Source organism: Cebus imitator, unplaced genomic scaffold, assembly GCF_001604975.1.
Source record: "Cebus imitator isolate Cc_AM_T3 unplaced genomic scaffold, Cebus_imitator-1.0 Scaffold6, whole genome shotgun sequence".
Classification (NCBI taxonomy): domain Eukaryota; kingdom Metazoa; phylum Chordata; class Mammalia; order Primates; family Cebidae; genus Cebus; species Cebus imitator.
Genome location: NW_016107321.1, coordinates 14,538,228 through 14,554,741, shown reverse-complemented (window position 1 = coordinate 14,554,741; position 16,514 = coordinate 14,538,228). Strand labels below are relative to the sequence as shown.

The window sequence follows — 16,514 nt, the reverse complement described above, 5'->3', positions numbered from 1 at the left end:
TGTGTTTCTGTGTCTTCTTTCCCAGCTGGCCTGGAAGCTCCTGGAAGGCAGGGCCTCTGCCACCTTCTGCTCTGCATCTCAGCACTTGGGTAGAGTCTGGCATAGACTCTACTTAGATTAGAGCGTGAGCTCAGTACATATTTATCAAATTCAGTTGGCATCCAGAGGACTGGATTCAAATATTTGCTTTGTGACCTTAGGGAAAAGACTTGTGATGAACCAGAATATCTGTATTTTTGAACTGTAAAACCTCTACTATGTTGGATTAAATACAGGAACATGTAAAGAGGCCACACAGGGGAGGCCTTCAATCAGGGTTTCCTTCTCTTTTTTGGCAGCCAAACATAAGCAGTGCCAGGTCCCCATGCAGAAACTGCATCCGCCAGGGAGTTCCTCATTGATCCTTGACCCATCCTTTTAGCCGGGGACCAAAAGTTCAAAAAAGAGTGGATTCCCTTTTCAGAATATTGCAAAAGATCATGTCCTTTGTGGTTAGAGAATTGCTTTAAATAACTTATCATTGTCACTTGAACATCCTGCAACAGGGGAACCACTTGTGTTCATCCTTTCTTTCAGCATGTTCAATGCATGTACAAGTTACAAGGGAGGAGGGTGTATAAAGGTTGTGGTGAAACATTGGCATGGAGAAAGCCTGGTTTTTAACAACATGCACGCAGAACTTTTATGAAGACAGACTTATTCTGGGACGGAAAGCAAGTCTCAAATTTAAAAAGATTCAAGCCATACAAAGTATGTTCTTTGACTACAACAGAATTACATTAGAAATAAGTAACAGAAAGATTATCTGGGAAATCTCCAAATACTGAGAAACTAAATGACACATTTCTAAATAATCCACAGTCCAAAGAAGAAATTAAAAGGAAAATTAGAAGCTATTTTAAACGGAAGGAAAAGAAAAGCCCATCATATCCAAATTTGTGAGAATGCCACTAAAGCAATGCTTAGTGCTGCTGGGGTGGGGAATATGTAGCAGTAAATGTCTACATCAGGAAAGGTGTCAAAGCAATGGTCTGAGCTTCCACCTTAGGAAACAGGAAGAGAAGGGCAAATTAAACCCAAAGCAAGGTGGAGAAAGGAAATAATAATGATAAAGCAGAAATCAGTGAAATGGAAAATAGAAAAACAGGCCAGGTTCAGTGTAATTACATGCCTGTAATTCCAGCACTTTAGGAGGCTGAGGCAGGCAGATCACTTGGGGTCAGGGGTTCGAGGCCAGCCTGGCCAACATGGTGAAACCCTGTCTCTACCAAAAATATAAAAAATTAGCTGGGCATGGTGGCACATGCCTGTAATCCCAGCTACTCGGGAGGCTGAAGCAGGAGAATAGCATGAACTTGGGAGGCGAAGGTTGCAATGAGCCAAGATTGTGTGACTGCATTCCAGCCTGGGTCACAGTGAGAGAATCCATCTCAAAAAAAAAAAAGAAAGAAAAAGAAAAAAGAAAAACAATAAAGAAAATCATAGTGGCTCACACCTGTAATCCCAGCACTTTGGGAGGTCGAGGTATGTGGATCACGAGGTCAGGAGTTCAAGACCAGCCTGACCAACATGACGAAACCTCGTCTCTACAAAAATACAAAAATTAGCTGGGTGTGGTGGCACATGCCTGTAATCCCAGCTACTCAGGAGGCTGAGGCAGGAGAATTGCCTGAACATCCTGCACTGGGAGGCGGAGGCTGCAGTGAGCCAAGATCAGGCCACTGCACTCCAACCTGGGCGACAGAGTGAAACTTCATCTCAAAAAAAAAAGAAAATCAGTGAAACAAAAGCCGATTCATTGAAAAGGTCAATACAATTGATAAACTTCTAGCCATAATGATAAATGGAAATAAGGAGAGAAGACAAATTACTAACATCAGGAGCCAGCGAGGTGACATTACTACAGATTCTATAGATGTTATGAACAAGATTGTGCCAGTAAATCCAACAACTTAGTTGAAACAGGCAGGATATTGTTACCAGTGGAGAGTGTCTAGGGTCTCGTGTTTTGAACAAAGAATTGTACAAAACACACAAAGCAATGAAAGAATGAAGCAATGAAAGTACAGATTTATTGAAACGAAGGTACACTCCACAGAGTGGGAGTAGACTCGAGCAAGTGACTCAAGAGTGCTGATGACAGAATTTCCAAGAGTCCTGGTTACAGAAACCTCTAGAGGTTTCCCACTGGTTACTTGGCTATACCTTATGTAAATAAAATAGTGGCCTGCGACCAGTCTGATTAGTTGCAGAAGTGAATTTTTCAAGTTACACCCTTATGCAGATGAAGACTAGGCCTGCAACCAGTCTGATTGGTTGCAAGAGGGGACCTATCAGAGGTACCTTCCATTTTTCATCTACAATGCAGAAAGTGTGGAAGGTTGCAAAGGGAATAGCCTCTTATCCATTTTTTACGTGGGTGTGGAAAGTTGGGGTTTTCCTTTTGATTTACTTCTAGGCGGTCTGCATGAATCAGCCTTAGGTTCCCTGCCTCCAAATGGTATTCTCTTGCCTCAACATTATAACATAATAAGAAATACATGTTTGCTCTCTGCTCCAGGTCCTTGGCACAGAGCTTCTAAAACTCTTATAATTTCCTGGGCAATCAGGTGCTATGTACATCTTTTGTTCTAGCATTTCATCTTTGACCTTAGTTCTTGACCCAATCTTCTAATCTGTTGGAATTTCCTGGGTGACAGGAGTGTCTTTTGTTCTAATGAGGCACCTCTTGGTGGGCAACTAAGTGGGTGCTGATCAGCAGAAAGACCAAGCCATGATTAGAAACTTTCAGCCCTACCCCATCCTCCAAAAAGAGGAAGGGGGCTGGAGAGACAGTTAATAATTGATCATGCCTATATGATGAAGCCCACATAAAAATCCCTGAACTATGGGGTTGAGAGAGCTTCTGGGTTGCTGAACATATGTATGTGCTGGGAGAGGAGTGTGCCCAGAGAGGGCATGGGAGCTCCATGCTCCTTTCCCCATGCCCTGACCTGTGTGTCTCTTCATCTGCTGTTCATCTGTATCTTTTATCATATCCTTTATTAATGTAATACATCAGTAAATGTGTTTCCTTGAGTTCTGGGACTTGCTCTAGCAAATTACTGTACCCACAGAGAGGGTCATGAGAACCTCAGTTCATAGCTGGTCAGCCAGAAGTATAGGTGACAACCTGGGACCTAGAATTGGCATCTGAAGCTGGGGTCAGGCTTGTGGGACTGATACTTTAACCCGTGGTAACTAACTCTAACTCCAGGTAAATAGTGTCAGAATCAGCCAGGCATGATGGCTCACGCCTGTAATCCCAACACTTTGGGAGGCCAACTTGGGTGGATCACTTGAGGCCAGGAGTTCAAGACTAGCCTGGCCAACATGGCAAAACTCCATCCCAGCTACTTGGAAAGCTGCGGCACGAGAATCGCTTGAATCCAGAAGGCGGAGGTTGCTGTGAGCCAGTATCATGCCACTAAACTCCAGCCTGGGTGACAGACTGAGACACCCAGAATTGAACTGAATCATAGGATACTCTGCTGATGTCTTCTGGAGAATTGCTTGGTACGTGGGGAAACCCCCTGCCCCCCACCCACATTTTGGTGACATGAAGTATTCTGTGTTGAGTGTGGGAGTAGGAAAAAGAGTTTTGTTTTTCCTACCTCACGCAGGAAAATTTCTCAATAGGTACAACCTTTCAAAACCTCCCCTCAAACACAAAACAAAACAAACAAACAAAAAACCTCTAGGCCCAGATGGCTTCAGTGGGGAATTTTACCAGACATCTAAGAAAGAAATCCTACCCAACTTTGCATAACCTCTTCCAGAAACCTGAAAAGGAGGGAATACTTCCCAACTCATGCTATGAAGCTGGCAATACTCTGATACTAAATATAAAGATATGACAAGAAAATAAATGTACAGACAAGTATTTTACATGAACATGGATGTGAACATTCTGTCAGATTGAATTCAACAATATGTAAAAAAGCCATCCTGATCAAGTGGGGTTTATTGCAAGAATGCAAGATTAATTTAACTTTAGAAAATCAATGTAATTCACCACATTAAAAAACTAGGAGGGGCCGGGCGCAGTGGCTCATGCCTGTAATCCCAGCACTTTGAGAGGCTGAGGTGGGTGGATCACGAGGTCAAGAGATCAAGACCATCCTGGCCAACACGGTGAAATCCCGTCTCTACTAAAAGTACAAAAAATTAGCCGGGTGTGGGGGTGCGTGCCTGCAGTCCCAGCTACTCGGGAGGCTGAGGCAGGAGAATTGCTTGAAACCGGAAAACGGAAGTAGCAGTGTGCCGGGATTGCGCCACTGCACTCCAGCCTGGTGATGGAGCAAGACTCTGTCTCAAAAAAAAAAGAAAAAAAAAGGAAAGAACTAGAAGGGGTGGAAACCTTCTAATCATGTCAGTAGATGCAGACAAAGCATTTGACAAAACCCAGCCTCTATTCCTGATCCAAACTCTCAGCATGCTAAAAATAGCAGAGAAGCCCCTTAACTTGATAAAGAATACCTGCAAAAAGTCTACAGATAACAGACTTTGTGGTGAAAGACTGACTGCATCCCCCAAGATCAGGAGCATGGTCAGGGTGTTCACTCTCGCCACTTTTATTCAACACAGTGTTGCAGATTTTAGCCAGTACAGTAAGGAAAAAAAGAAAGAAAGGAAATAAATACAAGGCTTCTAAATAGGAAGATGTAAAATTGTTTTCATTCATAGACAATATGGCTGTGTAGAACATTCAATAGAATCTACAAAAAATCTCCTAGAACTAATATGAGTTCAGCAAGCTTGCAGGATACAAGATAAGTACATGAAAATCTATTGTATTTCTCTATACCAGCGACAACTGGAAATAAAAATATAGTATTTACAGTAACATCAACAATATTAGATACTTAGAAATATATCTGACAAAAGATATACAATATTCATACACTGAAAACTTTAAACCATTGCTGAGATAGGTTAGTTCTTAACTGAGAGTAGAGATATATCATGTTCGTTGGTGAAAGGATTCATTATTGTTGAGATGTCAGTTCTCCCCAAATTGATCTACAGATTTAAGGCAATCTCAATCAAAACCCCAGCAGGGAAATTTACAAGCTGATTCTAAAATTCTGCTTTTTTTTTTTTTTTGGTTTTTTTTTTTTTTTTTTTTTTGTTTTTTTTTTTTTTTTTGAGTTGGAGTTTTGCTCTGTTGCCCAGGCTGGAGTGTAACGGCACAGTCTCAGCTCACTGGAACTCCGCCTCCCAGGTTCAAGCAATTCTGCTGCCTCAGCCTCCCGAGAAGCTGGAATTACAGGCACCTGCCACCAAGCCCGGCTAATTGTTCTGTTTTTTAGTAAAGACAGAGTTTCACCTTGTTGTCCAGGCTGGTCTTGAACTCCTGACCTCAGGTGACCTGCCTGCCTCAGCCTCCCAAAGTGTTGGGATTACAGGTGTGAGCCACTGTGCCTGGCCCTAAAATTCTTAAGGAAATTTAAAGGACCTAGAATGCCAAAATAATTTTGAGAAAGATCAACAAAGTTGGCAGACTAACACTACCTGGTTTCATGATTTACTATAAATAAATCCGTACCTTTCAAGACAGTGTGGTATGGGTATAAACATCGACAAATAAATAGATGAGTGATTCAGCCATTCCACTCATAGATATTTACACAAAAGAAATTGAAGCATGTTCCATACAAAGATTCATACATGAATGTTTTAAACAACTTTATTTATAATAGCCTCAAACTGGAAACAACCAGCATTTCTGCCAACAGGTGAATAGATAAATTGTGGTATATCTTTATGATCAATTCTACTCTGCAATAAAATAGGAATTAATTATTAACACATGGAGCAGTGTAGCTGACTCTCCAAATAACTATGCAAAGTGAAAGAAGCCACACTAAAAAGTACAGTATTAGGATTCTGTTTGTGTAAAACTCTAGAGAAGGAAAACTAATCTTGAGTGACAGAAAACAGGTCAGTGTTTTCCCGTGAATGGGAGGACAGGGGGATTGCACAGAAGCATGAAGAAGAAACTGCTGAAGGTGTTGGATACGTCCATGATGTTGATCATGCAGATAGTAGGCTTGTGGTGCTTGTCTGCCTTAAATATGTTCAGCTTATGGCATTTCAATTATGCCTTAATAAAGGTGTTTACAAAGAAAAAGTCACTGGGAACCTTGTAGCCACTTCCCCAACCATTCTACCCAAACTTCTCTCATCTAAGACACACTGGTCCTTTCTTGCCCAATCCTGTATATTTGTCTCTGTCCTTGATTTACTTAACCTCTCGTTGCACTTGACTTAGGTGAACACCTCTTTCTGCTACAAACACTTTTTCCTCTTGGCTTCTGAACAGCACATTCTCTTGGTTTTTTCCCCCAGCTCTTGTGGCTCTGACTCCTCTACCAAACCTCACTAGGGCCTTTGACCTTATCTTCCTGTCTATTTATGTTCAACTCCAAAGTTATTCCACCTAGGCCTGCAATGTAAAGCAGCAGCGTCTATATATCCCAACAGAATTTTCTGGGATAATAGAAAGAGTCTCTATGGGCATTGTCCACATAGTAGCCCCTGGCCATCCGTGGCTGTGGAGTACTTGAAATGTGGTTAGCGCGACAAACAGACGAATTTCAAATTTTACTTATTGAACTTAATTTCAATTTAAATAGCCACATACGGTTACTGGCCGCCATACTGAATAGTCCAGGTCTAGATCACCGTGTGCTTACAAACTGGGTAGGAACATATTTGCTGGTCCTGACTTTTATTTTTTCCGAATAAGTTATATTTTTCATAAAATTTTTGTTTCAGGCTGTATCTCTAGTGCTCACACATAGTTTTTTTTGGTTTTGTTTCATATGTAAGTTGAGAGGCACTGATCTAGATGTTGATGATGTCCATATTAATGTTTTCAACCATGAGCTGAGACCCCAAGTCATATTTGTCATCCTGACATCTCATCACAAGTCTGTAAGCCTGCTGTTTTTCCCTCCCGTTATCCCACAGCTCAGCAAATGGCACTGTCTTTCCTCCAGTTGATGAGGAACAGTGACCTTAAATTTCTGCTTTCCTATTCCCCCTCCCCACCACACCCTACTCACCACACTATGCTCCCTCTGGCTTTGGTCCGTCACACTCACCCTGGCCATTCTGTGCCACAGACTTCCACTTCCTTGTTTATTTATCTGCAGGGCTCTGCACATGTGTTGTGACCTCTACCTCCCCAGCAAGGTCTATTGGCTCTGCATCCTAAATGGGTTCCAGGTCTACCCACTTATTTCCATTTGGGCTTCTATCAACATACTCTAAGCCCCTGGCATCTCTTGCCTGGAGTACTGCTGTAGCTTTAAACTGGTCTGTGATTTATTCTTATTTTCATAAGACCCACAGTGGCCAAAGGAACCTTCCAAAGCCATAAATCAGATGCTGCTGCTCCCCTGGTCCAGAGCCTCTAGGGGCTTTCCACTGTGATGCTCTGTTGACGCCTTACTGTGCCTACGAGGCCCTGGTGACCAGGCCCAGCCCCCGGGCATTGGTCCATCACACCCACCCTGGCCATTCTGTGCCAAGGACTTCCACTTCCTTGCTTATTTATCTGCAGGGCTCTGCATATGCACTGTGACCTAGCCCCTCCAGATCCTCCCAAGCTGGCTCCTCTCTGTTAATTCAGGTCTTAACTCAGAGGTGATTTCCTCAAAGGAGTAGCCCTTCTCTGACTAATCAGTGCCTGTAACCCAAGTGTAAGTGATAGTATTTTAGGAGTAAATGAGATACATTGTTACTGAAATAGAGTGCTTTTGAGTAATAGGAGCCAAGAGCCATCAAAGTATTCTTGACTAGATATCCTTGAATTTTCTTTGCGAATCATCTGTAATCAACAAAATCCTTCTGTGCAAGCAATACTGCCAAGTTTCTGTGTGAAGAATAAATATTGGTCTTGCTATTTTTTAAGTTACTTGACTGAGCACCCCATTATGCAAATTTAATGAACAGTTTAAAATATGCACATTATGCACAACATAGTGTGTTAAGATATAGATGTATAAATTATGTTAATATAAAATTTAAAATGAGAGTATTTCATTAGTGGGAATATATCATAAGCACAAGGCAAATAGCATTTATTTAAACTTTTTTAATCTCTGAGATTTATGTACATCATGGTTAGCTTTGTAAGAAAGTTTGAATTTGATTTAAATTACCAAATTTGGTTTTAATTATCCGAATGTAAATTTGAATGTCTTGAAGAGAAAGGTCTATAGTTTAGGGCATATTATTCCTTATGTAAATTTAGTCTTTACTTTGTGAAAATGTGTTATTAAAATAGTGCAGAAAAATTACCAATTATTAACAAAATAAATTACAGGGTTTGTGATTTTGACCTTTGCTTTAAAAAAAAAAACTTACATTCACATACGGGAACTTTTTGTAGTAGACATTTGCATAACAGATTCCAAAAACAACGAAACTGAAACTGTGTGTGCAGAATACTATGTATTGATTAAACTACATAACACAGGAGGCAATAGGAAATACATTTACATTTACATTTGCAAAATGAAAATTGAATAGAAATAGGAAAATATGGCATGATTTCACCCTAGAAAATTCTTTAAATCATAATAGTCAGTGTTTAGAAAACTAAAATAAAGCCTCCCTTTTACTTCACTTGTATTCATTCCATTCTGTACAAGTTCAGAAATGGTGGTGATGAAAATAAGTCACTTTACCTTCTTCTGGGATAGCTCTCCAAAGGGAATAATCCAAGCTACAAAGATTTATGCACAAAACATTAGTTGTGACATTGTTTTTAATTTTGAAAAGTCAGGATCCATCCAAATATCCAGTGGTGGGGGAAATTAAGCAAATCATATAGCATCCTTACAAAAAGGTGATATAACCACTGGCATTAATTTTTAGGAAGATTGTTTAATGTGGGAAAAAGCTTCTGATATAATGCGAAGTGAGGAAAAAGGATATATTTATATGGTATGATCTTAATTAGGTGAAAACAATATCCATAGAAGGAAATATATTAATAGTAGTTAATTCTGAGGACTGCACTGTTGCTGGTTGTATTTTCTAGGTTTTCTAGAAAAAAACACATATTACTTTTATAATACGGAAAAGATTATTCATAAAATAAATTTCGGTACTAATAAAATGTTGAATGCTTAGGGTTACTGTGTTTTAGAGCCAGAGAGTAATGCAGGGCTCATTTAGTCTGGGAGCTCATGACCGAGGGTTGTAATTGGTACAGGGAGATTGAGAGCTGTTTTTCAGATGGCTCCATGGATAGCAAAGTTTCTTGGTGTTTTTGATGCACTCAGTTCTGTCCCTTATTGACGGTCACTTGCTGATTAGAAAGTCTGCCTGGCTGTCAGCTTTGTATTTGATAAATATAAAATAGGAAGACCTGACTGGAAAAGGAAAATGTGGCACATATACACCATGGAATACCATGCAGCCATAAAAAACGATGAGTTCACGTCCTTTGTAGAGACATGGATGAATCTGGAAACCATCATTGTCAGCAAACTGAGATAAGAACAGAAAATCAAACACCACATGTTCTCACTCATAGGCAGATATTGAACAACGAGAACACAGGGACACAGAGAGGGGAGCATCACACACTGGGGTCTGTTGGGTGGGGCAAGGGAGGGACAGCAGGAGTTGGAATCGGGGAGGGATAACATGGGGAGAAATGCCAGATGTAGGTGACGGGGGGATGGAGGCAACAAACCACATAGACCTGTGTGTACCTATGCAACAATCCTGCATGATCTGCACATGTACCCCAGAACCTAAAGTACAATAAAAATAAATAAATAAATAAATAGATATAATAAAATAGGAAGACCAGGCAATTGTTACCTAATAAACATGACTTATTTGGTGGCCAAACATTTTAAAACAGGAGGCGACAGTGACAGATTCCTCATGCTGTAAAGTGGGAACCATTCTGGATCAGTTTTCAATCTTCAGGTTCTGATCAATGGTCATAAAATCCATTTAGTGAGTCTTCCACAGCATTCCCTTATAAACGAAATTGGAGTAGAATAGAAATACCAGAGTGCATGGCATGTAGTAAGTATCCTGTACGTTTTAATTTTCAGGTGTGTGTTTGTAGTTACTAGATTGTAACATAAGTTTTTTGTTTCGGTTTGGTTTGGTTTTTTATCTATAGTCTGTAGTCAAAAGAGTCCAAAGAATCTTAGTGTGATCTGTACCAGTGGTGTGCAGTATTCTCCAGTGATTAGTAACATCAGTGTCACTTGTGAGCTTGTCGGAAATGCACCTTATTAGGCCCCACCCAGATCTACTGAATCACAAACTCTGGTGCTGGGTTCCAGCACTGTGTGGTTTAATGAGTTCCTGTCTTAGTCTGTTTTCTGTTACTGTAAGAGAATACCATGGGCTGGGTAATTTCTTAGAATAGAGGTTTATTCAGCTTACTGTTCTGGAGGCTGAGAAGTCCAAGATAATGGCAGTAGCATCTAGCGAGGGTCTTTTTGCTGCATCATGTCATGGTGGAGGTTATAACATGGCAAGAGGACAAGTGTGTGCCAACTCAGAACTTTCTTCTTTTTCTAAAGCCACCAGTCCCATCTTGGGGGCCCTATCCCAATGACCTTATCTAATCCTAGCTACCTCCCAAAGGCCCCACCTCTAAATGCCATCAACATATTAATTTGGGGATTAAGTTTCCAATACATAAAATTTGGAGGACACATTCAAACCACGGCAGTCTCCCTGGTGATTCTGATGCACACTCAAATTTGGGAGCCACTAGTCCAGCCTTGCTATTCTTGGTGAGGTTCAGGGACTAACACTGGCATCACCTGTGAGCTAGTTGGAAATGCAGAATCTCAGACCCCAACCTTGACAGGCTCACTCAGAATCTGTGAGATCACCAGGTAATTTGTTTGCATGATAATGTTGAATAGCTCTGATCTCAACACAAATGCCTCAGGGACCAAGTAGGTCATGTCAATAGTGAAAGTAGCCTGGTTTTCCCCTAAAGAAAGTAGAACAATAAGAAGGCATTGTGATGTGAAGTTTTAGTACTCTCTATTTGTTTAAGAAATTCTAGGACACGTGCACACGAATGTTCATTGCAGCACTGTTTACAATAGCAAAGACCTGGAACCAACCCAAATGCCCATCAATGATAGACTGGATAGGGAAAATGTGGCACATATACACCATGGAATATTATGCAGCCATCAAAAACGATGAGTTTGGGTCCTTTGTAGGGACATGGATGAACCTGGAAACCATCATTCTCAGCAAACTGACAGAAGAGCAGAAGATCAAACACCGCATGTTCTCACTCATTGGCGGGTGTTGAAAAATGAGAACACATGGACACAGAGCGGGGAGCACTACACATTGGGCTCAGTTGAGGGGAAATAGGGGAGGGACGGTGGGGGGGTGGGGAGCTGGGGAGGGATAGGATGGGGAGAAATGCCAGATGTAGGTGATGGGGAGGAAGGCAGCAAATCACACTGCCACCTGCAACAAACCACATAGACCTGTGTGTACCTATGCAACAATTTTGCATGTTCTTCACATGTACCCCAAAACCTAAAATGCAATAAAATAAATAAATGGGGGGGGGAAAGAAATTCTTATATTATACCACTGGGGGTTAACACATCCAACCAAATTCATCAGCAAAGGTTAACTGAGGTTGAGATCAATTACTTTAAACAGATTTTTAAACACAGAATTTTAATAGTGACCCTTCATATTAACTTCTTCTGATCTCTTTTAGGAATTTATCAAAGAGCTGCTTTCTCGGATAAGAGGCATGAGGAAACTGAGCCCTCCACAGAAGAAGAGTGTATGATTCTGGAACAGGGTGGAACTCTCCCGGAGACGAAGAGGGTCCTGGGATTTGTACTTCATGAAGACTTTTGTGAAAGAATACGTGTCCTTATGAACAAAGTTTTTTTTGGTGTGAAGGTGGGGGGAGTCTATTAGACATTTATTCAAGAGTGTTTCTTTTTTGGTTTTAAAGGTTTTCGTTAATGTAATATTTTAATAGCAAAGATATTATGACTGTGGCCACAGCCCAACCAAGGATTATCAAAGCAGGTGGACACTCAAGGAAGGGTCGTGCCAGGCTGCATTTTCTGCAAGGACTCAGATGTTTAGTACCTTATGATACAGGGAAGATAGTTTTCTTACAACTAGTTTGGTAATTTCTTTTTTAAGTTGTACATTTGACTCAGCTGTCAAATTTCTTGTACTTGTATATATCTACACACAACTAAGTTAAAATGTTGATGTGAGTTTTATTTCACATGGATGGAATAAACTTGTGGTCGTCCTTTAACTGGAGGTCACAGCATATGTGTTTTCAAGAGGCCACTAGGCATTCTTCACTGAGTGCTGCTGACTTCAACATTCACTTTATGCACCAAAGTGAAAGAATTCAGTGTATCCGTTATTTTAATGTGCTACACTACAGAAATGTTAAGTTGGTCAAGGGCTTAATTTATGAAATGTCTATTATTTCATTGGTTGGGATGCTTTGCCAGGTCATGTGCTTATTGCCTCATCTGTGGTCTTTTAAAGTTTTATGAACCTTTCATTTGAAGAACTAACTTGATTTCTAGAGAAATGCCCACACTATCTAAGTGGTATTTTGCATTGGAAAAAGGAAGCGCTGTGTAGCAACAAATTGTCTGCTTTCAACTCAATACTGTGTATTATTCTTTCTCCAGGAAAGCAGATCAAAAGGAAGTTAGCAGATCGAGTGTCTTCTTCCTTACAAATAGATTCTGGTAGCTTCCGTGCCTGGGGTAGCATCAGACCAGTGCATGTAAACTAAGTGTTAATGTCAAGGCGAGAAAGCCTCACATTCTCTCAAGACAGTTGCTATAGGAGCCGACATTGCAGGTTTGGAAGTGTGGTGATTGCATTTCTGGCTTCTCTCACTGGCTTGTGTTGAGGACTCTGGGTGCTTCTGGCCCTAATTGTGCACCCTGATCCCCATGCTTGGATCTAGGCCTGGTGGTGTGCTCTAGACCTCTCAGTTTCCAGCTCTTTGGAGAAGGATACAAATTCAGATGGGATGTGGGATGGGTAATAGGTGAGAGTAGAAACTCTTCCTTCACTCCAGGAGGCCCTTGCTGCTTCCCACAGAAACCCACCTACCATAAGATGTCTCTAGGTGGCCTTGTCCAAGGACGGGGGTCAGGCATTTTATATCAAGGGTGCTCGGAACATATTTTATTTTTTAAAGAAACTATGTTTGTGAATTCTGCGTATACTGGCAAGGTTTTGAACATGTATTTAATTTTGTATTGTTTACCAATGATTTATTTACAAGCTATTTACTCAAATAAATGGAGCTGCTTACAAGTCTGTTGACATGTGTGGCTTACACAACATACTAACATGATGGTTTTGCTTAGCTTCTCTGTGGAGGTGGGGACCAAGCACCTGCGTCTATCTAGCTTTTCATTTTCAAGGTATTTTTAGGCATGTAATCCTGGCCCTCTCCTGAGGCGTCTTCAGATCAGGTGGTGAAAGCAAAGAAGCTGGGCCACATTCTTGGGATGAGAGAGAAGACGAGCTCTGTGCTCAGCCTGGCACTCTCCTAGGCCATGCTCCTTAATTAAAACTCCCTGTTTCTTGTCAGATCTGACAAGAACCCTCGAAAACATTTCAAATTAATAAACTATTCCACTTATTGTTAGAATGCCTTGAACCATGGAAGTCAGAAAAATATAGAATGGGCAGGATTTCTATTAGACTTGATTGACCAGCCCATGTGATGGTCTCAGATGAAGGAAGAGCCGACTTTTCCTCCAAAGGCCTCTGTGCTCACCACACATGCCCTCCCCACCTTCCCTCCTGCCATTGTCAGGGCCTGGCATCCCCTGATCCCCGTGAGTGCTCCAGCCAGAAGTTTGAGTTTCTTCCTTGACTCCCCAGTGTGCTCCCAGTCATCCAGCTTGTCCTCTGTGAATACTTCTCAAATATAACCCATGTCCAATTTTCCTGGATTGCTGCCACCTACTTGGCTGGGAGTCTCCATGTCCAGGCTTGTCTCCCCCTGATCCATCCTCCACCCAGTTGCCAGAATAGTCTAATGACTCCACCCTCTGCTTGAAACCTAAACCCCTCTGCATGCCTTATGAGAAGTGTTGTCTCTGTCTCTTCCACCTCATCTTTGGGACTTGTACTAATGCCCAGTTCTTCCAAATTCCTTGGAGTTTCTGGAGTGTTCTATGTATTTTCTCCTCTAATACTTTGTAAAATCTGTTGCCTTGGCCCGGAACACCCTCTCTACCAAGAGGATCTATCCAGAAAGCTGGGTTAGATCTCCTCCTAGGCATGTTCCCCCTCAGCTCCAGCCTGTACCCCATCATAGATGTTTCCACAGTTTCATTATTGTCTATTGTCTGTCCACTTGTTGGTGTCTGCTGTTAGAATCTAGGATGCTTGAGGCTGGGATCTGGACTTCACCAAGCATCTGGTCCTAGGCTTGGCCCATCAAAGAGATTGATGTGTGTTTGCCAATTGAATGAATGTGACAGAAGATTCACGAAAACTCCACTGTTTTCTTCCCAGCTAGAGTTGTGGTTCTTAGATCTGAGTGTAAATTTGAATCACCTGGGAAGTTTTAAAAACCCAAATAGTCCTGGAAAATTGTTACTAACAACTAGTCTCATTTCCTTGGGGGCTTGGAGTACAGTCTACTGTGTGTTTGTAATTTGCCTGTGAAAAATGGAATGGATTCTCAGTCTTCTAGCAGTGAGAAAGAACAGTGCAGGCTTCATGGAGTTCCCTCCCACCCCCTCACAGAAAGAAATGCTGGAAACACTTCACTTAATAGCCTTCTTGTGCAGCCATGAAGGCCAACCAGTTCTCTCTTGTTGACTGGCACATCTTGCCTGGGGATGAATTGTTCTTTAAAGACGGATTGTTCTCTACCTCTTGTGGCTCTCTAAGTGTCTCCATCACAACACATTAGGCAGACATTTCCATAAGGTACTGATATTAGAACAGCTATAAATGGAGTCCTTGAGAAACCTGCTTTTCTGGTGTTTTATTGAGTCAACTGGATAAACAAGGCCAGATTAGTGTCTGGTGTGTGTTTCCCTCATGCTCAGTCTCCTCAGTGGGGTGTAAATGAAACTAGCAGGATGGCCTTCTTTGGACTCACCTTGTTCTAGTGGATTCTAGAAGATAAGTAGTTCCAGCAAGCACAGATTGTAAAGAAGAGTGCATTCTAAACATAGGCGCTGCATAGACTTAATCGGAATTCTGTGTTCAAGTTGTCTGGAGACATTTCTACATGGATCTCATGTCTCTGCGTGTCTTGTGAGCAGAGACTGCCTTTGTTCCAGACGCTCTCTCCAAGAATGTTTATATGTCTAGCAAACAGCCTTGGAAGTTAGAGATCATGTCTCCCTGCAGAGCAAAGCTGTCTATTATAAAATCTTTGGGTTCCTTAAGTGTTGAGTCCCTTTCCTGGGATTCGACCCACTGCATGCACAGGTGTCATCTGTTCTTTGCAACACCCTTGGAGAACTGGGGCTCAAGAAATGCCACTGCTTTAGCCACTGCTATTGCTGTGAGTAACTGTCCTCCCTCTCTGACTCAGGGGTGTAGCATCTTCTACCAGCATCCATGACACTGACAGGCTAATTTGTTAGCTTATATATAGCATGGTAAAACCTCAGCCCCTACACAATGGTCAGTTGTCTTGGTCTCTTTCAATAGGACTTGAATCATTTTTGTCATTAATAGACATTTTCTTACATTCAGACTCTGACTTGATTAATCATTTTCAAATACATAGGGTCAGAAGTTTCCTTTAAAGAGATTTCATGCCTGAAGGTGGTTGTTCTGTGGAAGGAATTTACTTTCACAAAAGCCACCTTTTCTTTTCCTCCTTGTTAGCAACGTGAAGCAGATGTTGCCTGGGGTAAAAAGACTCATGAAAGAGAAATGGAGAGATGTACTGTCCCAGAAATTTACAGTAAAACTACCCTCTAGAGTGAGGCAGAGAAGACAAGCAAAGATTCTTGCCTCAAATCTTTCTGTTTAAAATATGTGTCTAAATAATATGAGTAGTGCATTGTCACTTGCTATTTTGAAATTCCCCAGTTAATCTCTAGAAGCAGTTTTGTGAACTTTTTTGAAGTATCACGGTCCACCCAGTGGTTACCGAACCCAAAAATAGAAATTGAAGTCAGAGTATATCTGATGCTACCAGATTGATTCTTGTCAGGTCGCTAAATGATTCACATAAAGTGTAACCCAACACACCCCCTGGGTCACTAGTTGCTTGAGGGTGAGTGATTTACTATTTGGTTTTCTGTTGTTAGTAGCACAAAATTACTCCTTCGGTGCTGATTAGATTATTATTATTCTTTTTTGAGACGGAGTTTCACTCTTGTTACCCAGGCTGGAGTGCAATGGCACGATCTCGGCTCACTGCAACCTCCGCCTCCTGGGTTCAAGCAATTCTCCTGCCTCAG

The 16,514-nt window shown here is 41.4% G+C and overlaps 1 long non-coding RNA gene across 1 annotated transcript in view; it reads left to right on the top strand.

Annotated features, from left to right (window-relative positions):
- The window catches only part of LOC108311700, a 38,447-nt gene extending 25,057 nt beyond the window's left edge, over nt 1-13,390 (top strand). The window contains exon 3 of the long non-coding RNA XR_001828331.2: nt 11,789-13,390. This is a non-coding gene — a long non-coding RNA (uncharacterized LOC108311700). The remainder of the gene's footprint in view (nt 1-11,788) is intronic.
- The last annotated feature ends 3,124 nt before the right edge of the window (nt 13,391-16,514 follow it).